Genomic DNA, 24,971 nt, shown 5'->3' with positions numbered 1-24,971 from the left:
TGCGGCTCCTCGCTGATCGACTCACCTTGCCCCAGCAAAGCTGAGACAGGATAGCAGGGCCAGAGTATTCCCCGATAAATTGTCATGTTTTCCTTGAAAGCATCTTTCCTGCCGATACCACAGGCAGATGCAAGATGGTCTGTTGCAGCCTGTTCCTCACGAGCCCCCGTTTCCTCGTGTGGAAGTGCTCCCAGCCACCAAGGGACACATATTTTTTGATGTTGTCAGGGTTTGAGCCCAGAAGGCAACTGAGCACCACCCAGACGCTCGCTCACTCCTTCTCCCTCAGGAATGGAAGGGAGAAAAATAAAACAAAAGGCTCAGGAATCGAGATAAGGACAGGGAGGGATGACTCACCCATTATGGTCATGGGCAAACGACAGACTCCTTAGGGGAAGAAAAAAGAGCATTGATTTAATTCAACCACCACCACCACCACTTAACAATCCAACAGGGCAGGACGGTGAGAAGTAGGACCACATCTTAAAAACACCTTCCCCCCACCCCTCCCTTCCTCTTGGGCTCATCTTCACTCCTGATTTCTCTCCCTCCTCCTTCTGAGCAGCACAGGGGGATGGGCAATGGGTTCTGCAGTCAGTTCATCACATGCTGTCTCTGCTGCTCCTTCCTCCTCAGGGGGAGGACTCCTCACACTCATTCCCTACCCCAGCGTGGGGTCACTTCCACGGAAGCCAGTCCTCCATGAACTTCTCCCACGTGAGTCCTTCCCACAGGCTGCAGCTCTTCCCAAACTGCCCCGGTGTGGGTCCCTCCCCTGTGCTGCAGTCTTCCCAGCAATGAACTACAAACAGTGGGGGGCCTCCCTCCGAGTCCCAGCCTTCTTTGGGCACAGACCCTTGCTCTGGCATGGGGTCCTCCACGGGCTGCAGGTGGGCATCTGCTCCTCTGAGGTGCTGCCTGCAGTAGCAGTGACACGGGGTAGCAACCCCACGGGAGGCTGCAGGGAGGACTGGAAGGGGACCCCACCAGGGGAGCTACACCTGCAGCAAACCACCAGCCCCAGCCCTACAGAGGGTCCTGCTCTGAATATTCAGCTTCACGGTCGTGCGCTGAATTTTGACAAGAGTTGGCTTGCATGGCCGTGGCTCTGAAAAACACATCAGCAAAGAGGTCTGTGGTGGATGTTCTTCCCGCCCTGATGGCACCTTCCAGCTGCAGGCTTCATCCAGGGGCCGAAGCAGTTAATTACAAACATAGCCGAAATGTTAAACTAGGTGGCCTATATATGCCAAGAAACGTTCACGATTGCTCTTTGATGTTAAATCTAATCTGCAGTACGCTGCGTGAGTACGGTTGGCCGTGCATCTCGTATAAATTAATTACAAAGACCTCGTCATGCGTGCAGAGAACAACGGGCAGCACTAGAAACGCGGCGCGCAGTCATTTAAGGTTGCAGGGGGAAATCCTGCTGCGAGGCTCCACCACCGTGGTTTGCCTCCCTCTTCTTTGGGAGCCCACCCTGGGGATCACAGCTTCTCTGACCGGCGAGCTGCGGTTCCAGCAGATCCCCTCCTGAGCTCATGGGTTTCTCCCTCCGCCCTCATCAGCCCCAGCGAAAGGCACAGAGCCCCTTCCTCAGTCACCAGCACCCCCGGGGTGATTTGGAGATGAGACACGCGCTTGGTCTGGATGATGGGGGAATGTTCTTTTTAACAAAAGGGTGAAAAGAAAGCTAACATATTCAGGAGCTGATCCAGAAAGGAGCACCGGGGCTGGCATGGAGTGCAGCTTGGGGGTTTGGAAACACCTCGGCTGAGCTGGCACCTGAGGTTTCCCTCCCCTCCAGAAACCCAAAGCAGCAAAAAGCTGGGAGGTGGGTGGGGGGTCGGGGAAGGGAGGGAAGCCCCTTGCTCCTGGTTTTGCTGGGAGAGCAGCACAGCCACTCTGCAGTGGGACAACTCAGCGGTTGCAACTGGAGCACCCAGCACAGCTGCCCTTGGAAGCAAGGGCTCCGAGCAAGGCGTGTTCGTTAATTTTTCAGCTCAAATCAAAGAGGACAGGGCTGGGAGGAAGCTTTGTCCCTGTTTCTATACGCTATTCATTTGCTTCTATAGCTCCTATTGTTGCAGCCCCTTGGTGTCATTCACAGCCTTCCAGATGGGCGAGAGCATTACCAGACCCCAGCGTGGTGCCTGGGTTTAGGGGAAATCCCACCTCGTTCCATTAGCTCTGATACCTTTGAAACACCGCTCTCCACAGCCCTTTCCCCCTTTGCTCTGTTCCTCCTGGTTTTGGCCGGGAGACCCCCTCGCTAGGGTGTAAGATGTGCTCCTCTCGGGTACCAGAGGACAGGCAGCCCGCTTGCGTCGCCTGCCTCCTCCTGTACCTGCAAATCAAAGCACGGGCAGCTCTCTTCCTGCGGGCAGCTCTCCATCACCTTTGCTTTCCCCAAGAAAATGCCACAGCGGGTGCCAAAGCTGCCGGGGGGGGGGCTGCGGTGGCCTCCCCTGGGCGCTGCTCCCATCCAGCCCTGCCACCATCCCTCCCTGCTGCCTTTTTCCTGATGGGGAGCGAGGATGGCAGCTTCCTTCTCTCCCATTTTGCAGCAGCCACAATCCCAGGGGTAAAGCCACTGTGGTTTCCAGACATGGGTGAGTTTCCAGTGGCGGGAGGGAGATGCGGGAACCGGGGGGGGGGGGGCAGGAGCCGTGGTCCGTCCCCCCCCAGCACAGCCTGCTGCCCACCTGCCTGCAATCACAGGGAAGCAGAAACCCAGCACAAGGGATAATCAGGGAGCATTTATAAGCGACAGTTGCATGGAAATATAATCCCAGGTATGACCACGGCGCTGCTATCGCTGGCACAGCACCCGGGAAAGCCGGCAGGCGCCAGACCCTGCTGGGATAGTATCTGCTACCTCCTAACATTGCCACACTTTGACAGTTGACTCTCAGAAAATACCTTTCCATTGAGATTTACGCTTCCCTGATGCCCTACACACAGCTCGTTCGTTTTCCTTGAGGGGAGCTGGGTTGCTCGGTGTTTGCTGAGCACCAAGGAGGGCTTGGGGGATAACTCACCCCAGGTGGAAGGCTCAAGAGAAAAGCTAAGTGCTAATCCAGGAGGTGACCCTGTGGTGTCTTATTTAGTATCAGCAGATACAATGCTATTGTACATATGCTCCCAGAGCAGCCCCCTGTGAAGACTGAATGTAGGGCCTTTAGATACAGAAGCCACAAAGCTTCTACTCCTGGAGCCAAGGTAGAGACTTGCCCGGTGCCAAAAACAGATGTCCAGGAGGAAGAGAACACACGTGGAGAAACTTTGAGGTGCCACGGCTTCCAACGATACCTCTTTGGACACAACTGCTCCACATATTTGCTCCAACACCGCAAGGCCAGCACCGTTGAGAAGCTCACATCACACCTTGCTTCCAGACACGCCACGTCCTTTAAGTACAGAGCACAGCAACCGCCAGTGACCAGAGAGGGATGCCAAGCAATCTCCAGGGAGAATTAAGGCCTGATTTTTCCAGGAGGCTGACTGAACATCGCAGCGTGTTTCTGAAACGGGAGAGGCACTGGACTGCCCATCCCACCAGGTTTGCGTACGCAGAGGGAGGCTGTGCCCACCCTGCAGACTTGCTGCTGGTTTCAAGCTGCTGCCTGTAGGATGGGCACGACGGGATGGCTTTTGCTTCTGCCCCCCCACGGGCCCTGTGGAAGGGAGGCGAGGTGATTCGTGGGTTGAGACACAGGGTCAAACTGCTTTGGTTCACCACTGTGTGTTGACTGGAGGACTTCAGCGTTCGGGAAGGCACCTTGTGCAAAGCAGCTTTGTGGTAAAAGCTAGTCTGGACTGCCTTTCCGGAAAGTGTGCCACGGCCGAGCAGAAGCACAGGTTGTCAAACACAATACAGCCCTAACTAGGTGAAATTCAAGAAGCTGTGATGGTTAGAAGAGTTTGGACTATGTAGCCTAAACATCTCGTCTGATCTTACACCTTATAGATGTACCACTCGGCACATTTTCTGTAGCCTCTTTCAAAGGAAACACTAGGAAATGTTTCCTAGTGTGAGAAAATGACAATCTAAAGGGTGAAAATTGAAGCCAGCAACAATCTCAACATGCTACAGCGACGACAAGACAATCTCAGAAACAGAGCATAAAAGGACTGAAAAGAGGGCACTCATGGATGCTCAGAGAGGCTCAGAGCTGATGGGATGAGTTAGCAGAGGGAAAAGCAGCTACAGGGTAAGAGCAAAAAAGCACTGCAGAATTTTGAAAACAAGGGTGGCAATTCAGAAGGGCGTCAGAGACCGTTGAGGGGCAAGAAAAAGAGGGAAAAAAAATATTGCTCTGTCCTCCTGTGACCTTCTTTTACAGTAGATGGAGTTCGTGCCCATCCTGCTGAGACAACAAAGGTTCTGCAGGATCCTCATCCAGGTGCTGGAGCCCCTTTCAGTGATACCTGGGTGTACACAGACTCCTTCCAACGCCTTCAGATGACACTCTGTGAATAGCTTAGCGACTTTCATTTTTTGTGTTTTTGTTTTGTTTTGTTTTGTTTTGTTTTTCTCTTAAAAATGCCATTTCAGCAAAAAGAATCGGTATGTCTTATGCTGCTTCAGGTAACATCTGAAGATTTTTTTTAAAGCTTTTATTCCAACATCACTTAATTCTTCTGCTTAATTGGGTATACACAAAATTATTTAAAAGATTCAGATGCAACCCTTTGCACGCCCTGAATCAAAATGCCTTGACCTGAAACAACAGCTTTTGAGATTTCCTTGAAAGAAGAACAAGAAGTTCGTGCCAATGTGGAACCTACTTTTCCCTCTTTCTAGGCCTCACTGCTTTTCACAGAGCAGAAAACACAATTTTCTCAAGAGCTTTTTTTTCTCCCGCAATGCCTGTCCCTCTGACTACGCGGCACCCTTGTAAGAGAGCAGCCTGGGGACACAGACCCTGCACCAGGTCTCTGTGCTCCCCTTCCCAGACAAGAAGGCTACCTTGCTGTTAAAACAGCTTAGCTCGAAGACAGTGTCCCCGTCATGGTCTTCACCTTCCAGCCCCACCTCAGGGGCAGAATTAGGTCCCACCACGAAAAGCCATCCTAGCCCAAATGTCTCACAGGACCTGCGGGGCTCGCGTCAACACCCTGGGGACACAAGGGGACAGATGGCCAGAGCTGTGAGAGGTGCTAATAAAACCCCACCATCTACCACGTGCTCATCTACAGCGTATTGATTATTTCTGCCACCTCGCTGGGCCTGCTCCATGCAAGCTCGCTGCCTCGCTTCCCCGGGCTGAGAAGGATGCGCTGCACTCCCCAAGCCCCTTCCACAAAGCAATTTTATCTTTCCACCCCACGTCTTGCTAACGGGACTAAATCAAGCAGCTCTGCACCCATAAGGTGCTGTGGAGGCGGAGGGCTTGCTTATAGATGGCCACAGCCCCCCAGCCCCTTGGGCAGAGACCACCTTCACCCCCCCGGAGCCTGGGAGGGGATATCTAAGGAGCCAGCACATCTCACTGCCAGCTTCAGCACCTCGCAGCACCCTGCTCTCTCTCTATTGCCTCTCCATACGTTGCCCCTGGTTTCTCACAGGCAGGGTGCACCCACTCATACCCCTCACGTGTATCACCAGGCGTGAGAAGATGACCCAAGGGGACAACCCTTTCACGGCAGAGCGGGAGGCAGTGCCACCCGTGGGCTTCACCTGCCTCCTCCGCGTTTCCCACTGGCCTCGGAGAGAAATGAAGACTCAGCATTCCTCCGGGAAACAGCCAAATCCTCCCTGCCAGCATGGGGGGGGGGGGGGGGGGGGGGGGGGGCTTGCTCCACTCACAGCCTAACAGAGCTGAGGATCTGCGCTCTAGGTTCCCGCGCCGCTTCCTCTCACCATGTATTTTAATGTGTTCAACGCTGCATATAACAAATCCTGCTGATGTATCTGCCTTAGCACGTTGCTGAGGCATCATGTTTAACAGGCTGTCCTATTTGGTGATGCAGAAGGCAGGCTGGTGTTTCTCCAGCCCAGGTCTGCACAAACAGCCCTCCGCTGTGCTTTTGATCTAGGGCTCCACACACTACACAAAAGGCTTCCTTCCCTGTGAGGAGGGAGGCTGCAGGACCCTTCTCCTTTGCAGATGCTCCTCTACCAGATATTCATGAGCGCAGCTCGGGAGGCACCCTGGGCTGCTCTCTCCCTTCCCTGCTGCTGCCCGGGGACCTCAGACACCCCCGTCCCTCTGCATCCCACCCTGCGAGTCACCTCCTCTTTCCACCGCCTCTCCCCCAAGCGCAGGACATTCCTTAGGGTCCGTTCACAAATTTTTCCTTTCCCTTTTCCCTCTCATGCAAGCACTGGGCTTGTGCCCTCCTCCCTGGCCCTTGTTTGCAACACCTCCATCCTGGTTTTCCCCCAGACCCACAGCTCGGAGTTGGTTTTTCATCCTTCCTTCTCCACCACCTGACTAAGCGCCTCAGCTCAAGCTCTGGGGGGGAGTGGGGGGGGGGGGACAGCGAGCCGGTGACTCTGACCCGTTTGATTCCCCCAGCCCTGCGGCACAACGCTGCGGGAAGACGTTAGCCCCCCTCCAGCCACGGGCGCCGGCTGGAGATGCTGCGGCGAGGGTTGGATGGCGCACGTCCTGAAGCTGCTGGTAAGGAAACCAAAGAGCTTTCGGGCCCGTGTAAGGTTGCATCGTGCCGCGCGGGTGGGAGCAGCCTCCCGCAGAGCCGGGCTGCTGCCCTTTTGTAAAAGTCTCCTCGCAAGTGCCTCCCGCTGCCGCTCGCTCCGGCGAGCTGCTCTCACAGCCCCGCTGCCTGCCTGCACGGAGTCGGAGGGGAGAGATGCCTCCATCCATCCATCCATCCATCCATCCATCCATCCATCCATCCATCCATCCGCCGGCTGCTCGGGGGAGCCGGAGGGGAATGCACACGAAAGCCCCGGGGCGACTTCTCAAAAAGCGGTACCCGAGGCTGTCATGATCCACCCTGGCGATACAGCATCAAAGAGAGAGGGGCAGAGCTGAGAGCCCAGTTGTGCAGCCGTTGTCCTGCCGTTGAAATCCTCGGTGGGGGAGGACAAAGGCTCTTCCCAGGCCTCTGAATGAGGAAAAGGTGGGTGGGTGGGAGATCCGGGCGTTCTCAAATAAAGCAGTCGCTGCAGAAGGCCTCTGCCCCTTGTTTATGAATTCAAATCTCGTCTGAGGGTAGTATTTTTCAAAAGCAGGTTTATTCGTGCCAGAAATAACCCTGGAGCTCCTCGTGACATCGGATGACACAAATGTTTGAATCACTTTTAAAAAATGACGTTTACTACTTCTGAAACTCTTACCCCGATGCAGCAGCCCAAGCTATCCTTGGAAAACTGTCTGCTCGTTACTTCTTTGAAACAATTTCAAGAGATCTACTCGAATGCAAATTTCTCTTTAAAAAAGCCAGCATGACATATTTTGACTTTTCTTGTTTGACAATATCATAGTTATTTCATCTCAGTAATGTAAAATATGATTGTTTCAGCTTTGCCTTCTCATTTTGCTCTGTGTGCTTTTGTATTATATTATCATATTTCAATGCCACAAAGCCCAGATGGAGTACATATAATATTTAATTTCTTATACACGTTCTGGCACAATCACACTGAAAATTCTGAACTTTATCACAGTAAAATGTTTCACTAGCTCCAAGTCAGGACTGGATTTGTTTGGGAATTTTGAATTTTTTAAAAAAATATAACATGTTCAGCTTCTTTTTTTTTTTTTTTTTTTTTTTTTTTCCCTGTTATGCAGCAAAAGCAGCTACTTGAAATGTCAGATATTCCCTCTGAAGAAATGTTCTGTTTCCCAAAGATTCAATACTTGGCCGCTGTGAAATGAGATATTTCAGCCCAGTTCCCGGCGGATGAGCCTTCCGTTTCCAAAAAGACACCCTTGTGTTTGCACTGACCTCATCGCACGGGACGTTTCGGGATGCGATTCCCCATTAGGATTTGTCCGTGGGGTTAAAGCGAGTTCAGAGGTTCCCACCCCATCCCGCCTCCCTTTGCTTCCCTCTCCCTTGCCCTTCTCCTGTCCACACGTTCCCCCACTAAACCTCTAAAAAAAGGATCAGTGAAATGAGCTGGGTCAAACAAACACGCCAGAAACCTCATGAAAAGGCCAGCACGCCCGTTTCGCTCGCTGAGCATCCTTCTGGAGGGGCTCAGTGATGGGGTTCTCTCTCCAGGAGAGGCTCTGGCCGAGGCGGGTGGGGGGGGGGGGGGGGGGGGGGGGGACCGGCCCCCTGGGCACCAACCCCCCCTCCAACCAAACCCCGCGTCTTCCCCGGCGCCCACGATTCTTTGCTTTCGCCCTTCGCAGGGGAATTGTAAAAATGGTCCTTAAAACCACGGGCCCGTGACAGGCATGGCCGAGGCCTCCTTTGTACTGCCAGAGAAGGACAGAGGGACAGCCTCGCCGACTCACCCCACCCCCACGAAACACGCGGGGCAGCCACAGCCCCTCCGACAGCTCCCCCGAGGGACAGTGGGGCGCGGGGCCTTTCGTTGCTCCCCGTTCCTCATTTATTTCCACGGGTGTCCGCGCCCCGCCCCCCCCCCCCCCCTCCTTCCACCCCCCTGGGGAACCAGCCCCCCCTCCGTGGACGCTGTTCTTTGTTCCGCGGTCACACGTGGCCCCATGCGCAACCCACAGAGGGAACCCACAAGTAACCCACGCACAACCCCCGGTGCCAAGCAGGCAGCTTGGGGGTGGGGGGGGGGGGGTGTCACGGAACGCGTGGCGGGGCCGCCCCGTCGGGCGGGCGGTGGCGGCGGGTCCCGCCCGCCGTGGGCCGGCCCGGGCGGGGCGGGCGGGCCCGGTAAAGGCGGTGCCGGGAGTGGGGGGGGGGCCCGGGCTCAGTCTGGCCGCCCGCGGGCTGTGGGGCGCCGGCTGGCCGCCCCAGCTGCCCCCTTACCACCCCCCCCCCCCCCCCCCCCCGGGATTGCTTTGCCCATGGGGCAGCCGCGCCGAGCCCTCGGGACCTCCGTGTGTCCCCCCGCCACGCCGCCGTCGCCGCCGCCGGGACGTGAGCTAGGGCGGTGAGTAGCGTGGGCGTCCCTCCGCGCCGTGGGGGTTTTCCCCCGCCGCCGCTTCCCTCCGGGGACTCGGCGGGTGGGGGGGGTGGGGTGGTGGCGCGGACCCCACGGGGGCTGTGCGCCCCACGGGAGCCCGCTGCTGGCAGCTGCCCTCCGCCCGTCGCGAGCGGGGGGTCCCCACGGAGCGGGGGGTCCCCGGAGTCAGCGCGGGCGCGGAATGGCTGGCTGGCTGGGTGGATGGCTGGGTGGGAGGATGGATGGATGGATGGATAAGGATCGTCTCCATCCTGGCCGTGCGTGGTTCGGGTGGGATGGGTGGAGTGGGAGGTAGTGGAGCGCTGCATCCTGGTGGCAGGTTACCTGGAGACACGAGTGGCGGGGGGGGGGGACGCACACACACACACACACGCATGCCACCCTCCGAGGTGATGCGCAGGTGGGTTCCTTGGGTGGGAGCTTTGCGGCCGCGGCTTTCTCGTGTTGCTTCTTTCCTGGAAGTGCCCGTCCTTTTTCTGCTTGCTGGGGAAGAGTCACGGGAGGACCGCGGTCCCCAAATGGGTGCCGGAGAGGGGGAGGCTGTGTCCGGACCGCTGCGTGGGCTGGGAAGTCAGCCTGGCGCTGGGATGAGGGCGGCTGGCACGGTGTGCTGGGGAGCACTGGCTGCGGGGAGGGCTTGGCCACGGCGCACTGGGTGGCACTGGGGATGGAGGGAGAGGGCCGGGGTGCAAGAGCTGCCGTGCAGGAGGGAGCTGGGGAGAGGGGACAGGGCAGAACCCCCGCTGTCCCAGAAGGGGAAGGCGGTGTGATGTCGTGCCGTGCCGTGCCGTGCCGTGCCGTGCCACTCGCGGGGCCTGCCTGTCCCAGCTGAGCCGGGGCCGCTGCTCTGTTGAGAGCTGCCGAAGCTTTTTGGGCTTTCCACTCCGTCTGAGCAAAGAGGGCTGAGGAAGAAGCAGCCCTGCCCCAGGAGTTGCGAGTCCACCGAGCCCTTCCCTTACCTGAGAAGTGTTCCCGTCCCTCTCGCAGCTGCCCAAGAGACGGGGCCGGCAAAGCCTGAGCTGCAAGTGGCTGAACAGGCACCATTTAATCCATCTCCTCTGTCTGCAGAGGCTGGGAATTACAAATGCCAGCAGCAACCAAAGCCTTGTTGACATTAGGGCTACCACCAGTACAGCTGAGCCATGAGAAACTACGGAGTGTGCAAGAGCACTGGCTATTCTGCACTTGGTGTAAATAACTTGCTCAGTAACTCTATCTGCACTAAAGCAGAGTCTGCTGAATAATGATGTTCAGGGCATGTGTATGAGGAAAGTGGTTTTTAAACAACTAAATAGTAGTTATGCTTCAGGCAGGGATGTTCCCCCCTGGGAGGAGGTTTTCTTAGAAAGGTTTTGGCGAAAAAAACAAAAATAAACAAAATCCTACGACTCAGAATGAAGTCGCCTCAACTAGCCATAACCGTATCCCAGCTGAGTTGCATAAATATACCTGATGTGTACAGAGCGGTTTGGGAGGAACACTGTGAGCCTACGGAGTCCCAGTGCCCTCAGCAGAGCGGAGACAGGTACTGGTGGCAGCCAGGAAAAGTGGGGTTTGGTTGCTTTTGAATGCGTGTTTTAGTTCTTTGTCTGCCGTGCAGAGCAAGGCTGGGGGAGCTCTTCTCTGGATAGGTGGATTGTCCCAACCCGGAGTGTGAAGAGATGATGTCTGCCATATAGTCTCAGGGGAAATTTATCCCTTCTGCTTGCGGTCCTGTAGCGAGGATTTGTAGAGAGATACACGGGCAGAAGAGCATCTCTGGAGGCTTGCATCGGGGTGGGGTTGGGGTGGCCATTGATCTGTGGGAGCATAAACCACAGAGATGCTCAGCCCTGAGATTTTCGGTCCGTTTGGAGCTGCTTGGAGGCTGGGGCCGGATCCAAAGAGAGACGTTTTTCTATTGTTCTCAATGAGCATCGAGTGCTGAAGTGTGCAAAATGCCCAGAGCACATCTGCAGCTGGTGTTCGCTTGTCCTGCCGCTATCTGAAGGTCAAAGTGTTTAACGGTAGGGGATGGGACTGGGAGGGATGGTTCCACATGCTGGTTATGCTTTGAGCTGTCTGGATCACCATCTGCTCCTTACTATGTGTTTGGTAACGCCTCATCCTATAAATGCCCAAATTTCTCAGGAGAACTGCTAAATGCTGTTCCAACACAAAGAGTATCTCCGTCCCCTGCAGGAGGGGTGGGCTGCCACGCCACGGGGGTGGAGCTGGGGGCTCTTCCGAGCTGGCAAAAGTGAGAAAAGAGCAACGGGGCTATGAAGTGAGGGTGTCCGTCTTCCTTTTTGGTTTCAAGCCTTCCCCTGGCACAGGGAGGGGGAAAAAAAAAACAAACCAAAACAAAAAAAAAATCAAAATCGCACGTGCACCAGAAAGCTGTTAAGGTTGTTTATGTTCTGCTTCTGGCCTGGCGCCAGGGGGAACAGCTTGGTGACCTTGGCACCGTTGGGACATTATTTATGGAAAGTAGATCTTCTGGGTTTTGTATTTCTGACGTAGGAATGTGAAAACAAGTCTTGGGAGGAAAAGACCTAATGCTGGCCCCAAAATACGTTGGGACTTTCTCCAGATCAGGAAAAACAGCACTTAAGAAGTGACCAGGTGTTCCCTGCTCGCGTTGCTTCCTGCTTTCCCTTGGAAAATACAGGTTTGATTCTGTCCTGGGGATCGCAGGCTAGCACACGTTCACTCCCTGTTTGAAGAGTTCCTGATCCAAATGCTCAAAGATGTTCACAAAGACAAATCCAGCTATAACCAAAGACAGTTTGATGGTTCAGACACGAAGGGAAATGATAAATGACTCCCTGGTCTTCTTGGGTTTCTTCTGTTTGCGAAGCTCTTTCTCATCTGCAGGGGTTAATGGATTTCAGTGTTTCAGTGCCCATCTGTGGTGCTGGTTAGTGGGGCTGCTCCCGGGTGACAGATGGAGAAAATGAGGCTCGGATGACCCACCACACAGGAGCCCATGCGAGCCCCACAGCCCTGGCAGCAAACTTTCCCTCTGGGTTTCACAACGTGGGCCTATCTCTCACCCTCGTCCTGTGAGGGGTGTGTGTTTCAGTTAGGTAAAGCCCTAAATGTCTTTCTATCCCTTTGTATGCAACATATTAATTCACTGAGCACATTTGCATTGGTTTGGATGGGGAAATCCTTGCCTAGGCTGTACCTGACTCATCTATACCAGACCTTGGTTGAACCCACGTACTCTGCTTTACCCAGCAAAGCCAAGGACAGAAAGGGATGTCCAAAGCCACAGTCAGGGTCTGTAAGAAAGCTCCAATCCAGATTTATAGTGACCGCCACTGTGGTTGTGGGGGAGGAGGGAGGAGAGATCTGTCACCAAAACAGAGAAGTGCTCAAAATGATTGTGGCTGGGTTTAGTCCTAACAGGGACAGGCTTCAGCTGATGCTGGCGGTCGCAAACCGTGTGCTTTCTGAACCCACGGGGCGAAAATCAGAAGCCTGAGCATAGGGCCTGAGAGCTGGCTCCATTGCTGCAGGGCTTCCGACAAGTTTTTGTTAGGGATTGGGTTGAAGATAATTTCAGTCAAAGGCGCTGAGAGGAGCAGGGGGAGAAAACCAGTTAGAAATCAATCCAACAGTGATCGGTTGTCCGGTCTCCTGGGGAGTGGTATTGGCACTATGGGAGATGTGCACACAGGAGTGTCAGGTAATACTGGCCACCGGCAGCCTGATTCTTTGTTTGAAGGGATTCTGTGTTTTACGGGGCCATTAGCCATGTAGTCCCCTTGCAGCTGCCTGCTGCTTCGAAGAGGAGAAAAATCTCTCCTTTTCTTATTAAAATCAGGCAGCGCTTCAACTGCTGGGCCCAGAGGGGCAGGAGGAAGGCAGGTGCCTGCCTTGCGGCCCTCTCGTTTTTAGCATATCCTGCCTGGGTTGAGAAAGTAAACAGTTTGAGGCCGTGTCGGCAGCCAGCCGAACAAGAGACCTACAGAGAAAACCCACAAGTCGTCAGGAAACTCTGTGGGTGACTCAGCCGGTGTTTTTGTCTGAGCACACTTTCATTGGGTAACCCATGATGGCGGCAGAAGCGCTCTTCTGTAGTGGTGCCGTCTTAGGAGTGAAACACAAACCTCTGGTCTCCAGGTGGTTGCGGGCACGGAAAGAGTTGAGGAGCTTTTCCAGCCGACAGAGGTTCTTTCAGGAATCCCACCGCTGAGCCCTAAAATCCAGCCCGTGTTGGGTGCCGCGCTCTGGTTTTGGGCCTGCTGTAAGTGCAGGTGGCCATGACAAAGAGCAGGCAACTTCCCCAGGTCAGCCTGCGCACACCGAGCTTCCCTAACCCATCTTCTTTACGGCCAAGAAGGTGGTTTTAACTGAGCCTTCCTGGCTGTTTTGCTGTGTACGACATACCCCCGGCTAGGCAGGAGCCTCGGTGTTGCTGCGGAGCTGAGAGGGATCCGCGGGGCTTGGCCTGATGGCAGACGCTCTGCCGTGCTCTGCAGAGCCTTAAAGGAAGGAGCGTGTTGTGGAAAAGGGGGCCTGTGTTGCCAGCAGAAAGGAGTCCCAGGAAGCAGGCTATTTTCTTAGGAAACAAAGCGTCTTAAAAGTCCATGAGTTTAAATCCTGCTGAATCCTTCTGCTGGGCGCTTAACTTTAGCTGCCTGGCGCGTCATTCAGGGTGAATGCTCGGTGTATTCCAAGGAGGTAGAAATGCAAGCTGCCTCCTCGCATTGAGGAGAGAGGGAAACTCAAAAACCACAATACTGAGTCCAGAGGAGCTGGGTGGTGTTGGCTTTTCACCAAAATTATCTTTGTGGCCTAGGAAAAAAAAAAATTACCGTAGAAGCTGCTTAATAGCAACAAAGAGTGCCCAAACTGCATCGCAGAAAGCAGTAGTGGAAGTCTGCCAGGAGTCAAAGGCTACACCGAACAGGATTGAAGAATTTAGACCATCTGTCTGTGCATTCCCAGGTTGTTTTTATGGTAAGTGAGGAGAAAATGTAGCTGCTTTTAATACCAGCATTGCCAGTGGAGTCTCTGGAAGTGCTGGGCACATATCTTAGATGCTTCTGAAGAGCAGGCACCTCTAGAGCATCCTCCCACCCTCCTCCCACATTGGTCTGCCCAGTGCAGCCGTTTGCTCATTGCAGTGTATGAATGCATTCTTGCCTTGTCTGCTGGCAGAAACCCAGCCACTGTACATCACGAGTTCAACAAGTCCCTTCCATGGGCCGTGCCAACACCCACTGTTTAAATCTCTGGACGAGTAGGATGGATTGAGGGTTGATGGATGGAGGGATAATAAAGCACTGGAGCTTATCTCCTCCAGCCAACTTACTCGGCGCTCCACAGCACCGTGCAAACCAAGTGCCTTTCCTCAGTACTTGAAAAGAACATGGGGGAGAAGAGACCTGCAATCCCCAGAGCCCCAACTGCTGGGGAATGACATTACAGGTAAGGTAATGGGGAAGGTGTTGCCTAAAACCTGACACTTCGACGTCGTGGGCTCTTCTAAGCAGGAGGCAGTGCTATATGCTCGCTGATAGAGGTGTGTATATGTGCACACAGGCACACTGGCAAAGCACACTGTGTGTGTATGCACACACATACTGCTGTTGTAGGATGCTGATGCTGCTGGAGCTTGTTGCATTCAAGTGTCTGAGACTTAAAACTACAGAAGCAAGGGAAAGTCCTTAAACAAGCCTTGACAGTAGAGATGAGACATCTGGCAACTCTGTGTTTTTCATGCTTACCTGAGACCCTGATTTGTCAGTGCTGGTGCCAGTAGCACTTGGCTTCCTGGAAGTCCATGTTGCCTCTTCCTCCCTGGGTACAGCAAACAAAGGTAGGGAGTCACTGTGTATTTTGGCAAGGAGAAGGACTAGTCAGTAGTACCTTTATCCTTTCTTTCCTAAAGCTTCTCTCACCTGTGCCAGGTGAGATGGGGAGAGGGCTCCTTGACTGTGGCACCTCTTGCTTTTTCTCAGACATCCCCTGTCACCGAGGCTATCGATGCCACATGCTGGCATACACCCCTTCGTCTCTTCTCTGCTATAAAATGAGAATTCTTGCTTTAGTTCCTTAGGCTGATGTGCATCCTCTGTGGCTGTGACTAATAAGCGCAGGTCTACTTAGGACACAGCTTCTAAAGGCCCAGCAGAAGAGAAGGGAACCCTTTCCTTGCAGGCTGTTGTCTAGTTTTTTTACAATCCCAAAGTGTGACTGCATGCTGCGAGATGAGCAAGAGTGATTCAGTGTTTGCCTAGCATTGGGTAGTGAAAAGTTAACTGCAAGGATCAAGAATTTGTCTTGCCCATCTATATGAAAGCAATCAAAAACCTGGTCTCACTCAGCTTCTAGGCTGTTCCTGTGGTCTATGGGAAGAGGCAAGCTGTTGCAGGAGATGATGCACCCTGTCCTAAAATAGGCACCTCTGGGGTATGACGATGCACCCTACTGCCCGGGGGCGGGGAAGAGAACTATACGTTCACGCTATATTTGACACTTCCAAGCCCCACTCTCTGCACCTGTGAAATACTTTTATTCTGTGCTGGGGACAGACTGTCGCAGTGTGTGACCCTCACAGTACACATAGGCTGGCCTTTTGTGGAAGCCAGAGAACCTCTCGCCCATCAGAGGCATTGTCTTTTCAATCTTCTTTATATTATTTCCTTTTTCTGCTGAAAGCCTTCTAAAGGGTACTTGTGTGCTGAATACCCACTGCTGATAATGCACATTATGAAATCCAAAAGGAAGGTTGAGATTAAATGTCACGCACTTCACAGTTGGGGAATTCAAAGAGCCTTGTTGATCTGTGCATAATTCGGGCGTTGACAGCTCATGCATAAACAAACGAGCACATACACATCCCTGCCGACATGCACAGAGCCTTTTCCCCTGACTTTGCAGCAACTAAAACCAAAGTCAGGTTTGTATCAGCTCCTGGGTGGTGTGGTGTGGGTGGGTGCAGCATTTGTGGTGAGAGCCCGTGGGTAGTTCAGGGCTGTTTGACCCAAGAACTGCAGTGGCAAAGGGTGTTTTGGTCTTGGGTTTCACCTGACCAGGAGGATCTTCTGAGAACTGCCGGCGTGTGCGAAGGTGGTGGTGATGCGGGGCTCACCCCAAGGTTGCCACACTGCTTTCTCCTGCCAGCAGGGAATGAAGATGGACAGAAAAAAAAAAAAAAAAAAAAAAAAAAAAAAAAAAAAAAAAGGATGTCTTGCTTAAAGCTGGTTGTTCCTCAGGCCAGGAAGGGCATTTCTGCGGCTGACACATCACGTGTAATGAACCGAGTGCTGCAGGGGAGCACATAGTCTTCCTCAGCAGCACAGGGTATCGTAAGCAGGCGGGGTACGGTGCCTGGGCAGTCGCCTCTGAAGTGCTATACCTGCCGAGCATAAGCCATGTGAACTCAGGCAGCAGAGTTACTTTTCACATACAGGTGGGAAAACTGAGGTGCGAGAGGTTAAATAACCGGGCCTTGGTTGCATGGAGGGGCAGCAGCACTGCCAAACCTATCATCTAGTATTTTTTACTTCCAGGCTTGCTGTTCTCTTCCTGAAAACACCTGGTTTCGCTTCCAAGTGCTTTGTTGCAGGAGAGCGGGGTACTCGTGGCTCCTCCTCGTTCTGGGGGATGCTGTAGGTCTGGGGGATGCTGCAGGTCTGGGGGATGCTGCAGGTCTGGTACTCAACAGACACATCCCCATGCACCTGCCCCGCTGGCGGGTTGCTAGGAATTTCTTTTGAGGTGGTTCACCACCGACTTGTGAACTAGCAAAGCCTGTGCTAGCTCTGTCAGCAGCTATTTAGAAGTTTTGCTCTTCTAAATCTGTCCTCCTAGCTCCTGGTTGCCCAACACAGGGAATTTTGCATCTAACATTTTTAGCATTAATCTGTTGCTGTAGCAACCGCTAAGGTGTCAGAGGGAGATTTTTGCCACTTGGGGATAGGCTACCAAGTAGTCTAAGTATGTGTTTTGTTGGGAGGCCTTCTGCTAAGCAGCTCCCCGAACCCGTCTGCATGTCTGTGCTTATTTTGAGTCTAAGGAGCCACGAGGGAGTGATAAACCCAGAGTTGTAATTGTGTGCGAATAAGCAGGGCTTAATATTGGCAAATTGTTTAGGGAGAACGTGAGAATATGTCCCCAAGCTGCAGGTGGGTCTGAGTGGTGTGGAGGGTGGTAGTCCAGGGCCAGGAGATGAAAGGTGGTATCGGTGATATCTAGCATAGCACATTAAATGGTTAACCTAAAAGCAGGAGTCAAGGCCCTGGCTGGCATCTCCCAGCAGGGAATCTGGGACAAACTGCTCCCTGTGGTTTCTCTCTCCCCTGAGACTAAAATATAGGTGAATGCCAAAATACTCGTCTGGTCTGGCAGCCTGAATTGTCTTTACTAACCAGCCTCAAGAGAGCGTCACCGTGCAGCGGGATGCAAAGTAAGTTCACAGAAATCAAACCGTAGCTTTTGGTTGTGTATATTAAAAAAAAAAAAAAAAAAACGTACTTGATATTTATATATATATTTAATAATATGTTCTTACAGGATGTGGCCATGTAATGCGAGCAATGCTCTATAACGTAGGATTGGTGACAACTCAGCTGTTGACTGATGGTTACCTGGGCCATTTCAGATCAGGTCTGACTTCTCTGTTGTAAAAACAAATAATTGTTGCTTGCACAATGAGAGGTATGAGTCTTGTGAGTGCCTATGTGCCTTGGACGCAGGAAGTGTCCTGGCTAGACCAAAAGGCAATCTCCCCGCTTAATGCAAATTTATTTGTCTGCCCTTTTCCCCCCCCTTTGTGTATGCCTAGACTGCACATCTGGTCATATCATGACAGACTATGGGAGAAGAGGAACCCTTTGTTTTCTACAAAAGTGGAGGAAAAAAATCTGATGGTGCTGGGGTGTCCTGCAGCAGCTGTTCTCAGGCTGGGGCTGCAAATCCACCCATGAAACAGGTCAGGATCTTGCTTTTGGGGTGCCGGAGAGGCACAGCCTGACTCATATCATCTTCCATTTCAGGGCTGTAGACATGTTGGTATTTTTATAAATTGCAGTAGTTGCGTTGTCCTAGGTAAGTTACTGGACTGCAGATAAAGAAATAATGTTGCTGGAGATGTAGTTCATCTTCTTTTGGGGAGAATCCATCAAGAATGTCTTTGAAATCACCATCTCAGTGGTGGTATACAGAGAGATGTTGTGCTCCTGTGTGGCTGAGGGGACCGAATCCCTCAAATTGTTATTTCTTATGATTTCCTTTTGAGTTCTGGAAAGGGACAGAGCTAGAGGATTGTTGGGAATAAAGGGCACCAGCTTCCTGGAGGGTTTGTGAGTGGAAATTGTCAAGTGCTTGGGGGAGCAGTAGAAAGAAAATCTGGGGAGGTTTGAGGTTGTTGGGGGAAGAAGTGCCAAGAAGCCCCATTTTACTGTGATGATTCAGCAGTATCGCGGTTAAGCAGCATGTGTCTGGGCTTCTCCCTGGTCTCAGGGTTATTTTCCATAGAGTTTCTTTGAGCCTGTGTCATTCCTCAGGTGTGAGGCAGAGGAGATGAAATACCGAGCTGCATCAGATTGTCTGTAAAACTGACCTTTATTACCCTGTTTGGTTTCAGGGCTCTCCTGGCTTTTTAAAGCTGCTCTTTTTCAGTAGCAAGGGTTGATTTACTCGATTTTTTGGTGTTGTTTTTTTTTTTTTTGTTTTGTTTTGTTTTTTGTTTTGTTTTTTTTTTTATTTGTGTGTGTGTGTGTGTGTGTGTGCGCACGTGTATCGGTTTTATTTTTCCTTCTAATGTTTCCCTGTAGAAATCATCTGCAGGACAGATGGCCCGCTATGCTTCTGGGACTGTCTCCCACAAACACCTGTCCGAGGCAGCTGGGAAATCAAAGAGGAATTCTTCTTTTTTAATGCCCTTAAAGAAAAACAGCACCCCATCCCAATACACTGTATTTCCTTCTCTCTTTCCATCCTCCCAGCTCCCTGGGAAAATTGAAAGCGAGGGGCTGGCAATGGGCTGAGCCCCCGAGCCATCGGCAAGAGCGAGGGGAGATTTTGGGGCGAGGGATTGCTGCGGTCGGCTGGGCTGGGAGCCTCTGCAGCAGGGGGAAGGATGATGGAGGGGATGGTCTGGTATGTAAGTAATACAAATGGGAGCTGCTGAAGCAGCAGATTGTATCTTGTGTCCTTTGTATTTGCAGCCAAAACATGCCTGAGCAGCAAGGGATGGGCTACTTGAGGAAGCTGAATAGTATATAGATTCTGATTGCTATATAACATCTCCTGTGAAATCGAAACTTTCCTGCAAAAGGAAATTTGAAAATCATGGGAAATAAAACCCTTGAGCTGGGCCATGCCTTCTAGACGGGCACCCGATCGTGGTGCTTCTTGGGGTGGGATGCTTTTATGGCCACAGGTTGCTTGCGGGCAGGAGCCAGGGTGCCTGGGGGCTGCAGAAGACAGGCGGTGAGGAGGGTGCAGGGGCTGAAGCAGGCGGAGGGGAGAGCTCAGGAGGTGTGGGACAGGCTGAGCAGGCTTTGGGTGTCCCTTTCTGCCTGCAGCGGTAACGGGGCGTAAGTAACACAAATGAACTCTTGCCTGGGCTGTGGGTTGTCCCCTGGCGAGTGGTGGCGCGGGGCTGGCCACATCCCTTGCGTTCGTGGTTGAGGCACACGGTGGCTGCGGGGCCAGCTCTGCACCGCTCACACATGGCATCGGAGGGCACCCGGCGTGTCTGGCCGTGGGGCATGTCTGACCTGAGCTTTGGATGTGCCTGAGGAGACCCTCAGTGCATCACAGGTCGTTTGATTTTGAGCCTTCCTCTGGCTTCTCTGCAGGAGATGACCTGGAGGCACCTGGAGAAGATGCTTTTTGACCCTAGGGGTTTTTACTTTGCGTTTTCATTGTGGGTAAGGTCAGGAGAGATACTGGCTAGGTTGGTAGGTTTTCCCTAGGGAGGACACAGCATCCCTGTGCCTGTTGGAGTTGCTTAAGGAAGCAGCAGGGCCGTGGCAGAGTTGAGAATGAACCCCTGGCAAGAGATGTTTCCTACTGGTGTTGCAAAGAACCTTCTGTAGTGAAAGGGCTGGTGTTTATGTGGGAAGGGAATCCCATCTACCTGGCTTGTTACAGGTGAGAAATCTGAAGTATCCCTGTTGCTTAGGTGCACAGACTGTGCCAGACTGAGCAGGAGCAGCAGCCACATTATGCTGCCGTGGTGGCTGGGTGCTAATTGTTTTTGCTGCCTGAGCATCACTTTATTTTTGGCTTGATCAAGTTTCATTCCCTGTAGGTCTCTGAGGCTTCCTGGCCTGCAGAAATTGCTTTGGGAGAGTTTCTCTTCTGTAGGGTGGAGAACCTACACCTCTCATCCTGGGCGTGGGTCACAGTATATTCCTCCCAGCTAAAAAAATGTCAATTATTCTGTTGTTTTAAGATGTGTTGCTAGCCCCAAGCATGCAGGGCGGCGCTGCAGCTGAAATGGAAGTAATCCACTGGGAGACAGGGATAGTGCTGGACTGCTGCAGCTGGCTGGTGGCAGAGAGGTCCTCATCGTCTAGATCCCTGTTCTGGATAGAGATCTAGGCAGGGAGCTGGTTTGGTTCACCATGGGTTTGGGACATGTAGTTGCAGAAATACAGCATGAATCATCGACTGGTTTGGGTTGGAAGGGACCATAAAGCTCAACCATTCTCACTCCTCTGCCCCGGGCAGGGCCCCCTTCCCCCAGCCCAGGGGGCTCCCAGCCCCGTCCAACCTGGCCTTGAACCCTTCCAGGGAGGGGGCAGCCACAGCTGCTCTGGGCACCCTGAGCCAGTGTCTCACCCCCCACACAGGGAAGGATTTCTCCCTTGCATCTCATCTGAATCTCCCCTCTTTCAGTTTAGAGCCATTACCCCTTGTCCCATCCCCACCCCCTGACCCAGAGTCCCTCCCCCCCTCTCCTGCCCCCCCCTTTAAGCCCTGGGAGGCCGCTCGAAGGGCTCCCCGGAGCCTTCTCTTCTCCAGGCTGAACCCCCCCAACTCTCTCAGCCCGGCCTCCCAGGGGAGCTGCTCCAGCCCCCCCAGCATCTCCGTGGCCTCCTCTGGCCCCACTCGAGCAGCTCCGTGTCCTTCTGCTGTTGGGGGCCCCCGAGCTGCCCCCAGCACTGCAGGGGGGTCTCCCCAGAGCGGAGCAGAGGGGGAGAATCCCCTCCCTGGCCCTGCTGCCCCCCCTGCTCTGGCTGCAGCCCAGGACACTGGTGGGTTCTGGGCTGTGAGCACACGGTGCTGGAGTACAGCTGTACATTGGTGGTTACCTGGGACGTGGGGAATTCTGGCTCGGGGTCTGCTCCACTGTGGGCTTCCTGGGAAACTTTTATTAGGCCATTTGGATAGAATGCACAAAGATGCTTTGTGGCTCTTGGGTGTGCTGTTGGGTTACACACAAGGGATTTGCCTCATCTCTCAGGATTTCAGTGCCCTGAAGTGTCTGAGGTTGTTTACCAAGAGATTTTATGCATGTAAAAGTAAGCAGACTGAGCCTTCATATGTAGGGGGGGGAAAAAAAAAGAGTCTTAGATCCCACTTGATTAGGCAACAGGGTAATGTTTGCAAGATTTGGGGTACTTAGTACGTCTGTAGATCCTGTCCTTAATCTACTGGTGCTTCCTGAGTGGGGATATCATCTGTCCTGAAGGTGCAGGGCTGTAGTAAGGTGAGATTATAAAACACTGAGATGCTTTGTTAATAAGCCTCCTGGACAAGAAGAGGGAAGAGATGTCTGTCTGGTTGAAAATGGTATGTGGAGTTATCTTTTCCTTTCTGGCCTGCCTTACTCTTGTATGAGTGCTCTGACCTGTGCATCCACCACCTCTCCTTGCCGTGCCTGTGTGTTTGAGCCCAGACTTTCTCGCTGTCTCTGTCACCGAGTCATTATGGGGTCCAGAGCAGCAGCTGTGGACCTGGCACTGCCCTCACCGGGAAGGAGACAGGACCACCAGCACCTGGAGGAACAGCAGAAGGGCTGCACAAATGCGTTACAGCTGCCTTGTAAGAGAATTGCTGTGGGCATCGGCCTGGCTGTGGCTACCCTCCCAGGGAACTCTGCTGCTGTTAAGGAGCAGTTCTGCTGCTTTGTATTTACTAGCGGTTCTCAACCTGTGGTCCATGAAAGATGCTTAGGCATGGCAAGTGCCCTGTTGGGCTGTTAGAAGGGACATACACATCCACTGCTCCTTTGGTTAACTCTTTGGCATAACAAGTCAAAGTGGGCTCAAGATGTTGAATTGTCTCAGGCATATTGGCTTGGGAAATCTAAAACCAGAGCCTGACAGGATAACAAGAGTCCTCTCCTTGGTGTGACTCACAGAGCTGAACAAACTTGTGGCCAGCATAAATGTATAAACCTTTCACTCATCATCTGGCCTTGACTCTGGTTCATTTTCTCTTCCTCTGCTTGCAGTTTGGAAGTGCTCTCAAACCCTTGGAGTGAGAGGTACTGGAGTGCTACCTCTTTAATTTGAGGTTTGTCAGGTAAAAGGCTTCACCATGGATGGCAGTGCCACCGAAACAATGTCCCGCTAAGCAACAGGGAGCAGCCCCGCCCCGGGGGTCCCCCCGGGGAGCAGCATCCTCGCAGGCGGGCAGGATAGCACCCATCAGCTGCTCGGCAGCGCCTTGCCCAAGCCGCCGGCAATGAACTTCAGGTGCCTGCAGGAACAGGGTCCGGTTCCCCTCTCGCAGCCCCGCGCACTTCCCTTGATGGGTGAGCAGCTCTGGCTGCTGCAGCATCTCCCCTCTCCCGTGCTGCAGAGCTCCTCTGCTCTCCAGACACTGGGAGGGAAGTGGAGATGCTGGGGGAAGAGCTGTGGAGGTGGGGAGAGATTGAGCTATCATTAGCGTGGCACCAGTGAGGTTTCGTTGCACCACAAAGCAGTAGCTATCAAAATTGAGTGCAGTGTGCTGAACAGCTGAGCAAGGGAACAGATACTGAAAGGAGCCTGCAAAGGAAAAGGATTTTGGAGGAAAAAAAAAAAAAAAAAAAACAAACAAAAAAACCCAACCCCCTTTCAACTGCACATAGGCACTGCCCATCACTGACAGCTGTGTCGGGGAGTAGGAATTGCCTGTTTATGGGGATTGATCTGCGCAGCCCCTGGGATGCTCAGAAAACGGATTAAGGAGAAAAGAATCGCGGGAGAAGGAGGAGGTGGAGGTTCCCCTTTGAAAATGCACGGGCTAATAGAAAACATCCTCTAAATTGTCAGTGTGTCAGGATACATTCATGTAAGTATAACATTTTCAAATCCTCTGCATCTTCTATCTGAATGTCACTGAATTAGCACTAATGCATTTGTTAGCTCATTATTCATTAATATTCATTATTCATTAGACTGGCTCTTTCTCTGGAAGATGGGGATAATGAGACGTGGGACTGACTGCAGGGCCATGCTGTAGCTGTGCTTAGTATGGTGGGAGTGTGGTTTTATATACCAGAATGGCCTTCAGTGAGTGTTTTATTGGCACTTGTATCTGCCCTACGTTGTCCCAGCTCCTGGCCAGTGGTTTACCAAAAAATAGTGGAAATTCTTAATGGGAGAGCAGTGCTAATGATGGCGTGGATAAATTTCCATCAACTCCTGCCATGAAAGCAATTGGCGAGACAACTGCTGAAGGCAAATTTTGATCTTTTGGCCTGTGGTCAGAGTTGCAAAACCGCCTCTGTAATCACGGAGCTGTTATTCACCGTCTTCATCAGTGAGTCATGGACAACCCCTTCAACCCCCATCACCCTCCTTTGCTTGTTGCCCTTAAGAGAGATGCTCTGGATATGAAGATGTCTCTTCATTTTTCTTCCTTCTTTTCTCATTTTTTTTTTTTCTTTGCTGTCCCATCTTCCCTTCCCCTGCCATTTCTGACCATGAAGAGGAGAGAGCAGGAGGTGTGGGCAGCAGGCTTTCCCTGGCAAAAAGGCAAGAGGTGCCAGGCTGGTGTGACCAGCATACTCAGCACCTCAAGTCCTATCAATACCAGCAATCCTCAGGTCTTTCATCCCTGGGGAGGGCTTTGGTGGCCCACGGCCAGTAGGATGGTGCTGCTCTGCCAGCCTCCCTCAGCTAGCAGGTCTTCGTGGAAGCACTTCTCTTTGCTCCCTGCCAAAGCACGCAGGGGAGGAAGAGTGGCCAAATAGGTACCAGCACCTTTGCAGGGGTGCGAGGGTCCTTCTGGCAGCGTGGCATAGCTCGGGCACTGTGCGCCAGCCCTTTGCTTGGGGTTGTCTTCCCCCGGGTCCCAGGAGCTGAGTTGGGTCACAATGAGGGACGTGGCATGGCCTCAGGGTGGTCCTGAGGCTGAGCGTGAGAGAGGAGCCTTCAGCAGAGGGGTGTTGCCTTAGGATTGGGCTGGATAACTTGGGTCGGAAAATGCCAGGCTAGGAAAACCACAGCTACAGATCTCTGGTTTCAGCAGCAGTGCGGTTCTGTGGGAAACCGCTCGTCACCCAACCTTGTGAGTCTGGGTCTGCCAGGAGCGGAAAGGGCTGCAAAAACTGTAGTAAAAAAAATGAAAAAGAGGTCAAGCTTTTCTTTTTGACATATCACTCTGGGTGTGGGGTGGATTTTGTGTGCAGATTATCTAGATTTGAGTACCCACAAGCTATTGTGACAATTTGGGTTGGCAAACTCCAACCTAAAGTAAGTAAGTGCTAGCAGCTATCTTTTGAGCGTCTTGCCTTTTGCTAGACTGTAGGCATGAGTATACAGCTTCCACCTTCCTCCTGAGCAGTTGTTTTCCATTGTCCCACTTCTGAAATATGTCTGGATCCTGGCTGCTGCGTCTGACTCTGTGCTGCCTTTCCAGGAACCTGGGTTTAGTTATTCAGTGGAATAAGAGCAAAAACCCTCAATCAAACAAAAGCCCCCTACGATCCAAAAGAAGCCCC

At 52.8% G+C, this 24,971-nt stretch overlaps 1 protein-coding gene across 4 annotated transcripts in view; it reads left to right on the top strand.

The window, feature by feature from the left end:
- The first annotated feature begins 8,861 nt into the window (after positions 1–8,861).
- The window catches only part of TP53I11 (tumor protein p53 inducible protein 11), a 25,210-nt gene continuing 9,100 nt past the window's right edge, over positions 8,862–24,971 (top strand). For 2 of the 4 annotated variants that reach the window (XR_006165133.1, XM_042790700.1), the window contains exon 1: positions 8,862–9,052. The gene's annotated coding sequence lies outside the window, so the exon portion shown is untranslated. Of the gene's footprint in view, positions 9,053–17,885; positions 18,015–22,892; positions 23,318–24,971 lie in introns of those variants that run through there. The other 2 variants (XM_042790701.1, XM_042790702.1) reach the window with 2 other exon arrangements.

Source organism: Tyto alba, unplaced genomic scaffold (assembly GCF_018691265.1).
Source record: "Tyto alba isolate M040663 unplaced genomic scaffold, T.alba_DEE_v4.0 Super-Scaffold_18, whole genome shotgun sequence".
Classification (NCBI taxonomy): Eukaryota; Metazoa; Chordata; class Aves; order Strigiformes; family Tytonidae; genus Tyto; species Tyto alba.
The sequence above is the reverse complement of the archived record's forward strand: the minus strand, read 5'-3'. Positions and strand labels throughout refer to the sequence as shown.